Genomic DNA, 15,059 nt, shown 5'->3' on the forward strand with positions numbered 1-15,059 from the left:
ATGTTAGAGCATCAATTTTGAATGGTTGGTCACTTAACACCCTTGCATAAGTTCTTGCATTAGGTTCATACTGTATGAACCAGCTAATGATGGTTTTATAATTGTCAGAGCAAATGATCTTGATATGCAATGACTCATGTGTGTTCTTTAAATGATTAAAATGAACAAAACAATACAGTATAATTACAATTTCGCAGCTGTTCCAAAGCTCAACTACAATTAGAATGCATGACTTAAAACACTTGTACATCCACCGGCTCCCATTACTTCAGCACCTCATCAAAAGTCACCAATTGAATTTCATAGGTGAATCTGAACGATTGGAGGGCTTGGGTTTTCAGTCATAAGCCTATAAATCAAACCATTGAACTGAACCTGGTCTGGAAAATACTTAGGTAATCAGAACATCCAGTACTGATCGATCTTCTCATAATGAAACACAATTAAGGCCCTTGAACAGATTATTTTTAAAATAAAGCTTAGGCCTACCTACCGTTAAACACAAAAACGGAACAATACCATTCATAAATAAGTTCAACTCTGAAAAATTGTGATTTTACAAAAAAGAAAAGAAATAGGCTACTATCTGGATCAAATGTTAAATTATCTGGCTATTTTCATTTTCTTATGTATTTATGTACGAATTAAATCACACATAGCTTTAGCTTTTGTTTTTTGTTTGTGTTTTTAACCGTTACAGAACAGTCACAATTTTCCCTTTTTCTAGAGCTTGAGGTTTTCATAGTTCACCCACTAAGCTCGTAGGACCTTATCTATGATCTTTCTCTGCCTTAGAACTGACAAACTGTTCCCAGCAGCACAGACATGCTTGACACAGCATTCTAACGAAACTCGGATCACATGATCCATTTGTTGATCTTTCAGTCCTGCTGTATTCACTTCACATTCTATATCTTGTAGTAAATGTTGGCATCATTGTATAAGATATTGCATTAGATTCATACTGTATGCTGTATCAATACCAGGCTATGCAACAACAACAAAAAATATATAATAACGAGCATTTTACAACTACCAATTCAAATATTTAATGTGTGCTAGTTTTGTACTATATGGGAAGTCCTCAGCTTTGCTGCCTGCCTGGGTGCCTTCAATCCCTCGGTAGGTGGCTGCCCTACATTTGTACATCCACTGACTCCCATTAGGCAGAAAGGTTAAGGGTGCTGTGAATCACAATGTGGGATCAATATTACATGGAGTGGAACTTTGTGGGGAATATGGTACTATAAACCATTAACATCAAATTCCTCTATTAGGAAAGCAGGGAAACTCATTTTATATTAGTAGTAGTAGTAGTAAATCTAAATTCATGCTATAATGAATCTGTTTGTAGCAGCGTCGTGCAAAGCAGAGTATAGGCCTGCCTATACTAGTAGAGGCAGCAGCACTATTACTGGCAGTAAAATATTAAAAGTGGTAAATACAGGCTGTAACACCAGAACACAGATCAGAGCAGTCATTAGGTTCTGGTATTCATTGAAATGACAATTGTTAAGTCATAAGGGAACTACTTGATTCTTCATTTTTTTGGGATGAGCAGAACGAGAGGCCCTCCGAGACAATTTAATATATTAAGTGTAATGGCAGCACAGGAAGGAGTGTGCCATCAAGAAAATGTAGGATAGTTAACATGAATGACAAATGACTGCAAGGCATTTATTTAATAGATGGCTGTAAAATGTGTCATGCAGAAAGGGTGTATGTGTGTAAAGTGGCCTATTCATGTAGCACATTTTGTATAATATATATGCTATGAAGTGCACTTTAAATTTTGCACACATGCATCTAGTCCTAAACTCTTGAAACTTAAAGTATGTCGGGTGACGTACTCAACAGGCACAATTAATTTTGACTGGTTTAAAAATGGTTTTGAGGAAATAATTGGTCTTTGCGGTCAAGCTGTTGATGAATATTTAAATTTAGTTTCTGCAAAATGCTGCAAATGAGGTGTAACATTCATTAAAATGAGATGTACTAAAACTGCCAGCCTAAGCAAAACATTGCATCACGTTAGATAAGAATTGAGTAGGACCTTGATATTTCGTACATGTAACTGAGTTGCATAAAAGGTGATGAGATATTGAATGCATTTATTATTATTTGTTTTAAAAAGAGCCCTATAACCAGGCACATATATGGACAAGGGCAATTGAGCCAAGTGTGCTCAAGACCAGGCTGGAGTAGTGTAGTAAGCTATGCATGTCTTAAAATGTTGCAATTCTTCTCACACAGAAGATATCGTTAAAACACATAAATCACTATTTTGCGGTCTTTATTAACATATTTTCTCTTAATACATAAGATATTGTATTTATTTTGCACCTCTGCACAACAGATGCTACTTGCAGTATTTGCTGCAACCGGCCCATCACAAGTACATCTAGCCCATGGTGTTAACTATACCTTCAAAAGCTGGTGAAGAAAAAGGTGTAAAATGGGGATTTGCAACATGTCTTAACATTTAACAAGTATTTATCAACAGAAACAAACAAACAAGGTCTGTAGGGAACATCTTTAAGACTTGTTTGTTTAGCTCCACTGCAAAACTGCCAAAATAAGTAAAGTCTTCTCCCTAATTAAGAAAGACTAAAATGCATTCTTATCCTTTGTTTTACATTTCTCTGATGAGAAAAAAAAAAAGTTTATTTTACCATAAAAACACATGAACAAAACAATGCAATTGAAAGTATTCAAGGATTACTGGGATGCTGCATATCTAGTGGTGTATTTGAACTTTCCTCAGACATGTATTGTACATTTACTCAATATCTCTTTCAAAAATAATTTAAATCTTAACAGATAACAGAAATGTGTTATTAGTTTTGCACATTTCTTTTGAGTACACACTTATATAAAATAATGTTCATTTAGTATGAAGCTGATATTAGCAAAAATATTTTTTCACAACAGCAAACAGAAACAAGGCTTGGTGAGTAGTTCATTGCTCCAACAGGTTTATAATTCTGGATCATGTTTGCAATTCAAAGTGAGCACATTTTTAATGCAAATATTGAAGGCAGAATTCATTTTCTCTCATTTAAGTTAAACAAGGAGTCTACCAGCGATAGGCATAGCCTCTCAATTAATTTATTTTTAGAATTTATTTAAGTGTATGATGCAATGACTACATCCTAGCTACAGAGCCAGTCCATGATTGAGCTAAGAAATAGATCACTATAATGCTAATTGTTGTTTAAGGAAAAGTAAGCAAATGAAAATGGCCAGCCTTACTTACAACTGTAACCTTGATACATTATGTTTAATTGCTGTTAATTGTTTGCCTTGGATAAATACAGCTTTTTTGTCCAATTCCTTAAGGCTCAGGCAGTAGCCGATGTTATAGCTATAAGAGGAGTGATTAAATGGATGACACACACACCATTTTCTATTGCTCAGTAACAACACAGTAATCTTTATAATGTGCTATAATGTCACACACATTTAATGCTTTGAAACAACAAGGAGAGAGAAAAGGTCATTTTATGCAAGGTGTATATTTTAGATGTAGGAATTCAATTCACCAGCACACATACAATGTAGTTATCAGAAAACCATAAGTGTACCATGTAAATCTGTCTGACTTTGGCTTACAAAAGTATCATGTTGTACTGAGGCCCCCCCCACCAGCCTTAGCAGCATTTCTGAATTGTGCAAATACAAAATTAAATCCTTGGGAGAAAAACAAACTACAGATTGGATTGAGTTAGTTACAAATGGCTTATAAATAATATATTATATGTATGCCACAGCTCCATTCTACTGCAATCTATACCAAATAAATATCATATATATAGGTTTTCAAATAGTTTCTCATTTATATAGTTTTTTGTTTTGTTTTAATGATTTGAAAGGAAAACATCCCCTAGTGACACAATTAGAACAGTTATCAACTTGCAGAGCTGGGCGTGTTTACATTCCATACACACGAGAATCACACCAGCCCCTCCAGTAAAGACTTCCTTGCAAAATCTTGAAGAATATTACGAAAGACATAGCCCTTTTCTGTTCTAAGATGCCTTAGAAAAACATCTGACATGAAAACAATTAATGTGCAGAAAAGATGCCTTCCTCTGCTTTCTCTACACAAAGAAGAAAACAAAAGTAGTTCTTACCAATTCAGCTTTGGGGAAGGAAAAATAAAAAAAAAGGGAAAGAAAAGAAACTCCTTTTGAACAGCTGCTTATCTGCAGTTAGGTTACTTGATTAACTTCAAGCTGTAACACTAGCCACTCCCCTAGCTACAGAGGGGCAAACCCAGAGAGGTCATGCTGCTTGAGACTGTTTTGCATGATAGAAAGGCGGGCCTACAGCACAGAAAACCAAACATGGCTCTCCTGTTGGCTCACCTCAGGCAAATCCTGGAAAAAGGTGGCATTGTCTGCTGGCATTTGGTTGTGCTCCGTCACACAATGTGCATCTGGGTAGTGTTTCACAGAGAGGACAAAACTAAATACAGGGAACCCACATGTCTAATGCTGCCGTTTCTGCTGTATACAGGAAAAGGAAGAAAATAAATCGAGCATGCATATTTTTCCCTTGATAAAAACAGTAGGCAGATGTCAGAGGACACAACATACTGGACCAGGGAAGGCTACACAAAATGTATGCCAATATAAAATTGCAGTTACTTAAACTCTGCAGGATTTTTGATATGTACTTAAACTGTAGAAAGACCACCTGGGTCTGTGTCCATTTCCAAAAGGTAATTTGCCTCTTTGGAACATTTAGACTTTTGTATTACAATAGATTTAATATGATTTTTAATAGATTGTTGTGGCTTGTTTATCTTTCGTTTCTATATGTAAACGTTTTTATTTTGCTGCACTTTGAGTTACAGTATTGTTTATTCTTATTAGAAGAGGTGGGAAGAAGCACATGGTGAAGAACAGTCTATAGCAGTTCCAGAGAATATAAAATGAGCAGGTGAATTATGAATATGTTGAACGGAGTAAATAGTTGAAGCAGAAAGGCCAGCCAGAAGAGAGCGTACTTCATTCTTGTCTATTCTTCTTCTGGTTATGATGATATGATTATTGTTGTTCTTCTTCTTGTTAAGGGCTATCCAGTTACAGATGTATTTGTTCAGAGAAATAGAAAGGAATTTCCCCATAATGCAACTTACATTTGTACTTACTTAAATTACACATGTATAAGGTAATTTACTACAGCATAGTTCCCTTTAACATATAATTTACCTCAGTTTGAAAATGAAGACAAATGTCCACTATTTAATACTATACTGTGTCAGTATCAATATAATATTTTCATTTGTCCAAGAAAACAATGATTACTAGGACTTACAGTGGCTATAGGACACTTAAATGCATCCTAATGTCATGTTGTAACAACACAAATTTGAAAAAACCCAGTGGGTGGATACTTCCTATTGCGACTGTAGTTTCAATCTGAGTGGCATGTAGTCTATATATATTACAACAGAATACTTAAGGGTTACTCAAACACAGACCAGTTATACAGAAGATAAAGCCCTCAGCAACAATGCCAAGCCCAGAAAAACAACAACATTTTAACAGCTCAGTCTATCAGGTCTAAGGTAGTACAAAATATTTAACAGGCCCTCCTAAATTAATTCAATCTTTCAGTGATTTTGCAGGCTTTGCTAGGCCTTCCTATGTGAGTTCTGCCCCATCCCTTTATGTGATTAGTCTCCGCGAGTAATAATTTGTAGACTGTGAAATATCGTTAAAAGTAAATCATTGATTATCCTGACCTCAGGCAAGCGGATCTGAAGGTACATGATGATTTATTATTGTGAGCAAACATAATTGTCATAATGACTCACTGACTTGCATAGAGGAATGACAAGAATCTGCAAAACTGGATAAACCATAATCCAAATGTAGCCGAGAATAAGTGCAGTATAGAATTGAAGCCTGTATTCTGATTAGCCATTGTTTATATGCTACAAAGCAAACAAAACTCAATGACATATCCTAGAATGCCTCATCATACATTTATATAAAACATATCATGTATACAAGATTAGCAATGTTGATTCCAGGTTGCACAGTTTGTGCTTATTATAAACAGCGGAAAACAAGGACATTTCCTAAAGCTTATTGGGGCTTATTGAGACTACCAAATGTACAGCATTTGTTTCTTAAAATATTTAAAATCTGTGAACATGTGCATTTAGAAACATAATATTTTGACAGATATAGTCTCAATACATATGATCTTGACACTGACAGCGATACAATTATCTTCATTTTGATGCATCAATATAGTAAGCTTATACATGCATTTACTTTAAATAAATGTACATGCATGTTTACACACAAAGTAATTTACTACAATATAATTAAATTCCTCACTTTATCAAGGGTATGAATAGATTTGGAGAGGACTGGACACATGCATTTGCAGTTATATTATTTATTTTAAAATTTACCACGCAATAGGTTTTTCCAGGATTATTATTGTGCCATTTCAGCTGACCCTGCATGATTAACATAAAAAGCGATGAGATGAAGATTGTCCTCATTGCATTATCAGTACCTGATGGTTTACGCCTTATGATGTCAAACAAAGATGTTGCCATGAGCACAGAATGGTGTGTGTTTTATCCCCTAGGTGTTTTTCTCATGTATCTCCAGGATCAATAAAATGACAGTTAGCAGATGTGTGAGGAAACAAAGGAAATCCTGGAAGTTAACTAATTAAAAATATAAATAATATGAAGCACATTATTTTCCAATGCATTAAGCTTTCCAATTCCACTCCTTTTACAGAATTACACAGTTGGGTAAATGCATCCTTCACATTAGAAAACATGTGGTGGCCTAGTGGTTACAGGAGCCACTCCACACACGGGAGAGCGGGGCATTGGTCTGCCCATTGTGGAAGGCACTTCACCTAGTCTGTACACAGATCCAAACAGGCTCACATAAGCATCACTCAAGTACCAATGACACTTAGTAAAAACACTAACACACTAACTTTAATACCAGGTGATGTTTCATTGTAGCCATAATATTCATGATTTGAATGTCACTTGAAACACCAAAATCCAGCTGTTATAAATTCAAATGAAAAAACAGTTGTTATAGCCTTAGACTGTGCATCAAGTTATATAGTCCCAGAATCCTATCCTAAAACCGTTTCCATTATAGAAATGTATTGGCCCAAAGGCTTTTGCATTTTCGCTCAGATCCAAGACAACAGCATAATAAAGCTTTATATTAATAGGACATTTACTTTATTAGACGTTTTCTGAAATGAAATGAAAACGTATTGTCACTTAGACAGTGGACTACAGTATAGCAAATGCTGATGTAAATTAATCTGAAACAAAATAAACAAAAACATCTACCTATCAATCACACATATACTGCTGTTGATTGATAAAGGCTGATGGATGGATGGATGGATGGATGGATGGATGGATGAGGCGTCCCCACAAACGATTGCTGGCCAGACAGATTGTATGCTTTGTAACATTCAGTAGCCACCCTAATAAGACACCAGAATAAGAAACACTTTGTCAGAATGGACAAAGATTTGTCATAATTGGTTACAAATATATTAAACACTACATTAACCCCTTAATCAGGTATATTTGTATTGCCATTAAAGGAAGTCATCAATGCAAGCACCACTACTGCTTTTATTGTGGCAATGTAATGTCCAATGCTAGGCAACATCTGTCTTGTATTGCCTAAAATAATATTTTTTCAAATATACAGTATGAGGAAAACAGATATCTCCTTCAGTTATAGTCAGACAGGCTCTTTAAAGACAGTAATGAGTATTACAAACTATACAATATGAAAGCTTTTAAATTAAAATTATAGTTTAAGGCTATATAAACTTAAGGCTTCCCCCCCCCCCCCCCTTTAAAAATGCAATTAACAAACTCATGTACCATGCACAACATACATTTTTTTTTAGACAATTCCATCAACTGGATGAATACCTATTTTCAGATACATGTATTATGTATGCACTCACAATGAGTGACAATTAGCAGAACTAAAAATAGATGTTGAAGGCACTTCACTTACATTTAATAAGATATATCCAGAGTATTTGATCATTTTGAGATATGAGGAAAAAGTGCATTAAAGTGAAAAAGGATTTTCAGCTCCAACCTCCTGCTTTCAAAAGATATGCAGATCTTACTCATGACATGGACTGCGCTGCTTTTCACATTTTAGGTCAAAATCCTAAGATTTGCTTTGCTACAGTATATGACATCTGCATTTAATATTTATTTATGTACATCAGTTACGTGTCAACTTCTACAATCTTACACAAGAGACTGAACATGTGCTTAGATTAATAAAATATGAGTGTGCTGATGATTATTTAGCACCACATCAGAGAATGTAATGGAGTTTTAATAGATTCTGAGATTAGCCTACTAGATTCAATATAGTAGACACTCGCAAAGGAAGAAAAAAATGCAGCATATGGTTAACCAGGACACCCACAGGATGAAATGTATTTCTTTCTGCGCTTAAAAAGAAAAAAATATCTCACAGATTAAAGTAACTGGCATGTAACCTATTTTCATGCTTTTGAGTTGCCTGTCAACCTAATCTTTAAAGTTACAGCTCCCATTTAACAAGCTTGGTTTTAAAGCACAAATGTGTTTTGCTGACAAGGACTCCACAAACCAAATCGAGTCTAATGTTCACCGTGTAAGAGTCTTGGGCTGAAGCTAATTACTTAACCACTGTGCTTTTCCATAGGACTCCAACTTCCTGTACACTGTAACAGTAGGAAGATATTAATTTGTGTGACATTAAGAGCTGTGTAGTGTTGTTCATTCTTCATCGCTCTGTTAATACTTCATGAATATGGCCTACTGTGCTATTGACATTTATCAGTGCTTTTGTTCACCTCCTCACCCTATCTCTGCAGACATCCACCAGCTGTTAAAGTAATATTAGATTCAAAAAAAGCATAGTAATGAGGGGGATGAGGGGAAGTGTACTCCTTGGAAACTGAATCGGGTTTAAAATCTTACCTTTATTCTCCTGTAATGGAGCCTTGCTCCTTGGGATATAAAGATTTTGGTTCCTCTTTTGTACCAAGCACTCACTGCCTTGATTCTTTGTCACTGTTTTTAATAACTGCAACATGGCTTTAGATACAGTGAGGGAAAAAAGTATTTGATCCCCTGCTGATTTTGTATGTTTGCCCACTGACAAAGAAATGATCAGTCTATTATTTTAATGGTAGGTGTATTTTAACAGTGAGAGACAGAATAACAGCAAAACAATCCAGAAAAACACATTTCAGAAAAGTTATAAATTGATTTGCATGTTAATGAGGGAAATAAGTATTTGATCCCCTATCAATCAGCAAGATTTCTGGCTCCCAGGTGTCTCTTAAAGGGAGTGCTCCTAATCTCAGCTCGTTACCTGTATAAAAGATACCTGTCCACAGAAGCAATCAATCAATCAGATTCCAAACTCCCCACCATGGCCAAGACCAAAGAGCTGTCCAAGGATGTCAGGGACAAGATTGTAGACCTACACAAGGCTGGAATGGGCTACAAGACCATCGCCAAGCAGCTTGGTGAGAAGGTGACAACAGTTGGTGCGATTATTCGCAAATGGAAGAAACACAAAATAACTGTCAGTCTCCCTCGGTCTGGGGCTCCATGCAAGATCTCACCTCGTGGAGTCTCAATGATCATGAGAACGGTGAGGAATCAGCCCAGAACTACACGGGAGGATCTTGTTAATGATCTCAAGGCAGCTGGGACCATAGTCACCAAGAAAACAATTGGTAACACACTACGCCGTGAAGGACTGAAATCATGCAGCGCCCGCAAGGCCCCCCTGCTCAAGAAAGCACATGTACAGGCCCGTCTGAAGTTTGCCAACATCTGAATGATTCAGATGAGAACTGGGTGAAAGTGTTGTGGTCAGATGAGACCAAAATCGAGCTCTTTGGTATCAACTCAACTCATCGTGTTTGGAGGAGGAGGAATGACCCCAAGAACACCATCCCCACCGTCAAACATGGAGGTGGAAACATTATGCTTTGGGGTTTTTTTTCTGCTAAGGGGATAGGACAACTGCACCGCATCAAAGGTACAATGGACGGGGCCATGTACTGTCAAATCTTGGGTGAGAACCTCCTTCCCTCAGCCAGGGCATTGAAAATGGGTCGTGGATGGGTATTCCAGCATGACAATGACCCAAAACGCACAGCCAAGGCAACAAAGGAGTGGCTCAAGAAGAAGCACATTAAGGTCCTGGAGTGGCCTAGCCAGTCTCCAGACCTTAATCCCATAGAAAATCTGTGGAGGGAGCTGAAGGTTAATGCAGACACAATGAAAAAACAGCACTGAATACCACTCCAGGTAACCAGGCCTGTGACAGTCAGTTTGCTACAGATCACTCAGGAACCTCCATTGTTTTGAACAACCTGGCTGTCCATTGTTTTCTGGTGAGAAATGGCCTTTATGCATTGAATGCAACACAAACAGCAAATCTGTGCAGCCGTGTGGGAAAGGGATAGAAAAAAAATAAAAAAAAACAATAGAACCGGTACTTTTCATCAGCATACTTCACACTACAGGGAGACAAGTGACAGAACCACAATATTATGACAACTTAAAACAAGAATGAAGAAAATATATATGCAGTGAACCGGAAAGTATTCACAGCGCTTCACTTTATGTTACAGTCTTATTCCAAAATGGATTAAATTCATTATTTTCCTCAAAATTCTACAAACAATACTCCATAATGACAACGTGAAAGAAGTTTGTTTGAAATCTTTGCAAATGTATTAAAAATGAAAAACAAAAAAAGCACATGTACATAAGTATTCACAGCCTTTGCCATGACACTCAAAATTGAGCTCAGGTGCGTCCTGTTTCCACTGATCATCCTTGAGATGTTTCTACAACTTGATTGGAGTCCACCTGTGGTAAATTCAGTTGATTGGACATGATTTGGAAAGGCACACACCTGTCTATATAAGGTCCCACAGTTAACAGTGCATGTCAGAGAACAAGGACTCTCAGACCATGAGAAACAAAAGATTGAACTCTTTGGCCTGAATGGCAAGCGTCATGTCTGGAGGAAACCAGGCACTGCTCATCACCTGGCCAATACCATCCCTACAGTGAAGCATGGTGGTGGCAGCATCATGCTGTGGGGATGTTTTTCAGCAGCAGGAACTGGGAGACTATTCAGGATGGAGGGAAAGATGAATGCAGCAATGTACAGAGACATCCTTGATGAAAACCTGCTCCAGAGCGCTCTGGACCTCAGACTGTGGCGAAGATTCATCTCCAACAGGACAACAACCCTAAGCACACAGCCAAGATAACAAAGGAGTGGCTACAGGACAATTTTGTGAATGTCCTTGAGTGGCCCAGTCAGAACCCAGACTTGAACCCGATTGAACATTTCTGGAGAGATCTGAAAATGGCTGTGCACCGACGTTCCCCATCCAACCTGATGGAGCTTGAGTGGTCCTGCAATGAAGAATGGGAGAAACTGCCCAAAAATAGGTGTGCCAAGCTTATAGCATCATACTCAAAAAGACTTGAGGCTGTAATTGGTGCCAAAGGTGCTTCAACAAAGTATTGAGCAAAGGCTGTGAATACTTATGTACATGTGCTTTTTTTGTTTTTTATTTTTAATAAATTTGCAAAGATTTGTTTGTCATTATGGGGTATTGTTCGTACAATTTTGAAGAAAATAATTAATTTAATCAATTTTGGAATAAGGCTGTAACATAACAAAATGTGGAAAAAGTGAAGCGCTGTGAATACTTTCCGGATGCACTGTATAACTTCTTCACATTTTATGTTCACTACGAAAGTGTAATCGGAAAAATGCTTCAACTAACAGTCTGAGAAGTCATAATTTTAGCAAAATTTGGCACCATCTCATTTGAATTCTTGTCCCTATTGATGAAATTCAACCACAGTTAAACATTTACATTTTCAATCATGTCACCGGCAGCCAAAGCAGATGCTTTAGCCGACGTTGATAGCAACCCTATTAATAACAGCTCTTCCAGATTTTTGCAAGTCATGTCCAGTCATTAAACCTTGCCCATTTCAAAACTAAATGATGGGAACTGAAAGAACACTAAGACTGCTTTATTTAACCACAGCACAGAAAAAAAACCTGACAACTTCTGAAAGACTTTTTTTGTTTTTATTAGGTTATGAATAAAGTTGCTGCTTCTTTTTGTACAATTTCAACTGACAATTCTAGAACTGTTACAACAGTTAGGATATGAGGAGAAGATGCATCCACAGCTACAAGCTAAAAACAGACACCACGACTGAGAGAAACCATTAAATCCTGGTTTGATTTAATTTATTCAGATATTAACTTTTGATACCCATCCAATACACTGCCACATACCATCTCCTCAATATTAATCCCTGGTTTGACTTTCATGGCAAATGTCTGCTCTACATTCAAAAGGTTTTAAATTCCAATTCTATTGTAGCTTTTCAACAGACTTAGCATTGTACTCTACACCAGTTCCTCATTTGATCTGCAGACCAAGTTTGATGAGGTCTCATTACAGCCGTATGAAACGAGAATTTGAATTGGGTTTACTAGGAGTTGGACAAAATTGACTGGAAAGACATTATGGATTGGTTTTCAATTAATTAACAATCAGGCATTCATGTGAAAATCAATATTTCACTTGGAAAACATTTTGCAGCTTAGCTGATTAGGTCAACAATTAAAATGTGAATAAATCAGTAAAAGTCAATAATTCCTTTCTTCTCTTCCATGGTGAAGCAATTTCCTTTATGACTCTCTTATGATTAATCAATGCAAAGGCTTGTAGTTGTTTTTACATTGGAAGATTTAATCACCTCAGTCACTCTACCCAGCTCCCAGAAAACAACCACAGTAACCGAGTAATCCTTTCATGCAGCTCCACTCTTCTGGAAAATGTTTCCATGAATAAATACTTCAGGGAAACAGCCATATCTGAACTCGACTCTCTAAAAGTGAATGTCTTGAAAGTCATTGTTTCCACATAGCACCCAAGTGTTTTATTTATCTTTTTGATATCACAGGCCTAACATACATTTATAACTGCCACTGAGCCACACTGACGGAAAGTCAAAGTCTAGGGAACTTCACAGTCCTTGCCTAGTGTTTGAATTTTTCAGCATTGCAATAAAAGCCTTGCATTTGACAAAGGCACAATGGGACTGTGCATCTGCTATAGTTTGAGCAAGGACAGGTTTAATATTTTTCTTGGATTGATACAGAATACAACCCTCAGGTTGTGTAAATGTAGGCCTAATGATTCATTGTGCACACTGGAATATGGGCAAAATAACAATTTGAACATTCTCTACTCATCGGAACAAAAGGGATTTAAAGCTGACATTGCATTAATACAGTACATGTCACCCTAGGTTTCCAACTGATCTGCAGGCATAATAGTTTCCAAAGAGGTACTAAGTGCAAAAGAATATATTGCTGCTTCATACGTTGAATACTGCAGTGCATGTCATATGTTCTATAAGTTAATATGTTGTGTCAAAGATGTCTCTTACTGTACAACATCTCATACAGTTTGGGGCGAGAGGACCACAAAATAAAGCTGATTTCTCATACGCGACTTAGAATGTCATTACAGAACACTGAACTTGAACAATATGGTTTGTTACTGGTATGGCATCTTTGCATCTTAATAAGTAATATTGTAACTTCACAGAAAAAGTTCAGAAAATGTACAACAAAGCAGTAAAAATTAAATGCAGGAGTACAGTTGGTCCCATTCCTAAGGAAAAGTGTTTGTTACCAGGAGGTTTTCTGGATCTGCCAATCAATCACTTCGTTACCCCCAGCAAGTTACTGAACCCAAATCATTTTTGCATGTGATGCTGTAGTTGGTTCATAGTTCACCCCCCTTTGCCAGCTATTTGCAGCATACCTACTGGTATAACTGCTTTTCAAAAATAAAAAACATTTCATATGGACCTTCTGGTTTTTACGTTAATAACATCTCAGAATAATCTTAACTTTAGTCTTTTCTTAAATCATTTTCAAAGCTCCGTTATTAGTTTTATTTTCTCTTAATATAATTTTGCTGTAAGTAGTTTAGGTTTGGCCATCTGTTTTCCATTTCTCTGGGCTCTAAATGTTTGAAAGAATAATGGAGATACTAACTTGGCCTTTCTTCATCGGCCTGTATGGAAGGTTAGTGCTGACAACCATTACAATAATCATAAGTCAGCAATGAGTATTGAACCAGTACAATACAGTAACAAAACAAGAGCTTTATCTGTAGGAACAGCAATGAAAGAATCATTCTGAGACAACAGGCTGCAGTGTTAGAATAACGGGCCTCCTAGGAGGATAAAGAGGAATTACTGGACAGGATATCAGACGTTCCAAAAACTATAAACATAAGGAAACTAAAATGATACACAAGAATGGTAAGTAGGAGCACAGTCATAACAAGCCTAAGAGAATATTAACTGAAAGGCACCAAAATGCACAAAGACGAGGTTTAAGGCTCAATTCCATGCTGTAAACCAAAGTGAATGCAGTCCAATTCACTGCCTCAGAGTCACAAGAAAAATGAGCTCAGCTGATGCATTGTGAGCCCCTGCAGACATCTCTAATGCTATTCCACACAGTTAGCATCAATTGTCAGGCCTAGCTAGCAGAATTACAAACAAACAAACAGACGCACAACAGCACAAGCACTAAACAGTCTTTACACTGTAATCAATTTACTTTTTAGTGCCATACATTACAGAGTGTCCAGAGGATATCTATTAGCAAAGGTAGTGTATAATGTTAAGTGGAAAATTATAAAGCCCATTTTCTCTTGCATTTCTGCAGTGTTTCAGTGTCTCTCCTCTATTGTGCTTTTACAAGGGTTCTGTGGCAAATTAAAACTGCATATTAAAGAGATATATTTAAAATTTTACGTACTGTATGCCCATTTCTGAAATTATAGGGTGATACAAACCAAATCGTAGGCCAAGCATATGTACTAGAACACGAATACAACAACTAGTTTGTCGACATCTAAATACAAGTGTGTATATA

General features: G+C 36.8%; 1 protein-coding gene across 4 annotated transcripts in view; it reads right to left on the minus strand.

Annotated features, from left to right (window-relative positions):
* Positions 1 to 15,059, minus strand: part of rab27b (RAB27B, member RAS oncogene family) — an 80,599-nt gene that overhangs the window by 24,946 nt on the left and 40,594 nt on the right. Inside the window, exon 1 of one of the 4 annotated variants that reach the window (XM_066710960.1) lies at positions 4,134 to 4,238. The exons of the other annotated variants lie outside the window; for them this stretch is intronic. The gene's annotated coding sequence lies outside the window, so the exon portion shown is untranslated. Of the gene's footprint in view, positions 1 to 4,133; positions 4,239 to 15,059 lie in introns of those variants that run through there. 4 annotated transcript variants of the gene reach the window in all.

The sequence above is a fragment of the Amia ocellicauda genome, chromosome 8, assembly GCF_036373705.1.
Source record: "Amia ocellicauda isolate fAmiCal2 chromosome 8, fAmiCal2.hap1, whole genome shotgun sequence".
Classification (NCBI taxonomy): Eukaryota; Metazoa; Chordata; class Actinopteri; order Amiiformes; family Amiidae; genus Amia; species Amia ocellicauda.